Source organism: Eurosta solidaginis, unplaced genomic scaffold, assembly GCF_040869045.1.
Source record: "Eurosta solidaginis isolate ZX-2024a unplaced genomic scaffold, ASM4086904v1 ctg00001279.1, whole genome shotgun sequence".
NCBI lineage: Eukaryota > Metazoa > Arthropoda > Insecta > Diptera > Tephritidae > Eurosta > Eurosta solidaginis.
The window spans coordinates 84,156-86,248 of record NW_027137048.1 but is presented as its reverse complement, the minus strand read 5'-3'; the positions used below and the strand labels follow the sequence as shown (position 1 = coordinate 86,248).

The 2,093-nt window shown below is 33.9% G+C and overlaps 1 pseudogene; it reads left to right on the top strand.

The window, feature by feature from the left end:
* Window positions 1-532: 532 nt before the first annotated feature.
* On the top strand, window positions 533-1,762 carry LOC137236051 (uncharacterized; annotated as a pseudogene).
* The last annotated feature ends 331 nt before the right edge of the window (window positions 1,763-2,093 follow it).

The window sequence follows — 2,093 nt, the reverse complement described above, 5'->3', positions numbered from 1 at the left end:
GAGAAGTCTTGTAGAGTAGAATCCAATGTCGCGAATGAAATGTTAGAAGAATTTGTTAGAGTGTTTGCTGAATTATACGGTGCGGATTTTGTTAGTTTTAATGTTCACGGGCTTTTACATTTAACTGATTGCGTTAAACAGTTCGGTCCACTAGATAACTTTTCAGCATATAAATTCGAAAATTATATGCAATATATTAAGAAAATGATTAATAGTCCAAATAATATACTGCAGCAATTATTTTTGAGAATTGAAGAAAGGCGCAATTTTACGGATTTCAGCAAAATTTCAAGTATGGATAAATTTGTTATAAGTTCTACCAAAGACAGGGATAGTTTTTTTTATAGCAGTAAAATGGGTTCCCTAAAAATAGTCAACCAACAGAGCGAAGGAAACACTTTTAATGTTGTAATTTTGACACAAGTTGCAGACGTTTTTAGAGAGCCCATTGTTTCCTCATCTGGATTAGGTATTTTAGTAGGTCAGATTATAGATGAGAGCATTTATAGCATAAGTAAGGCAGACCTAGACTTTAAGTATTTTGCAATCCCAGTAGGTAATAAATTTATTTTAGTGCCATTATTACATAATCTATTTTATAATTTTTCATAGGTCAAATATGGATTCAAATTTTGTCGAGGAAGAGGAGCCGGGAACCAGTCAGGCAAATGGTAATGCAATTTTTTTATTCTTAGTTCTGCCTATCATAATGATTATTCTCACTAAATTCTTTATAATTGTATGCTTCTTGTTTTTTAGTATCACGACGCTTTAAAACTTCCCAAACATTTTACGAACGTGCTGCCACCCAACCACTGGCTGAAAAGAGTGACTTTGAAGAGGTCACTCAAATGGAACGCCTTTTGGCTGCAGTTTCAAGGATAGAGGCCCGGCAGGAAGAATTGTTGAAACGACTAGCCGCTTTAGAAAAAGTGATTGCCGACAAGGTGGGTTTTTTTAATAAATTCAGTCCATAGAGTGGTAGTGCTGGCATTAATTCACAACCAATTGATAAATCTTTGGTGTTTGATTTAATGCTTTGGTCTACCGCTATCCTGATTTGTCCATAAGTCAAATTTTAGTTTAATGAAACTCAACTTAAATTTTAGATGCCCGAACGTGCAGAGGTGCAGACTCAAGGCCAAGTTCTGCGTGAGGTTAAGGTGCTTTCCGCCAAAACGCAAAGAAGCATCGGCCATATCTCCGGAGACGTGTGCAGCGAGGAACAAACCTTTTACAAAGTTTGCTCCCTATGTCATCAGAAGAAACTTTGCTGAAGGTGGAAGAGTGCCTTACCAATAAGGCTCACGCTGATGCTATGGTATGCCCCTATTTTTACTAGATCTAATATATAAATAAAGCACTCTACAATTGAATACATATATATATATATATATATAATCTTATAATTTTATAGTCGGCCATCATTTTTCGGCTAAAAGGCACAAAAGGCTCAATCGAGAGTGTCATGCAGTCACTCTTTACTGACGAGTTGGCGTGGGAGTATAACTGCTACGGCGGATTAGGGAAGAAATCCTTTACAAGTCTAAAGGTCGTAGATATGGTTCTGGGTAGGTATCAACATATTTGAAATTAGTAATTTTTTGTCGCTAAATATTAATATTTGCTTTTTTAATAATCAATAGGGGCATTCGCAAGTATACATAGTGATAAGATTTTAGCTATTAGGCATTATGTACTTTTAAGTCGCAATAGATTTAAGCATGTCAGACGAAAAAAAAATCTGGGGTTAAATTGCTGACTACTATTTAATTTTTAATGCATAGAAATTTTTTGTGTAATAACAGCGACTATCGCATTCACTATGGCGTAAATGAGAGTAAAATATACAAAGTATTAAATGAAATCACCTGCTGAACTGACGACAAATGAATAAAAGTGGCGATAGTTGCTGTTATTAGACAAAAATATTTTTTATTCTTTAACTGTGTAAATAACTTCCTAATATTTCTTTACTTTATATTATTTACTTTAAGATTAGTATAGTTAACTAACAATAAGTTGTGAAATCCACTTTTTCTTTTTATACTTTGTTTTGTTTTTTTTTTTTTTTTCAAACTTCCGATTCCGAA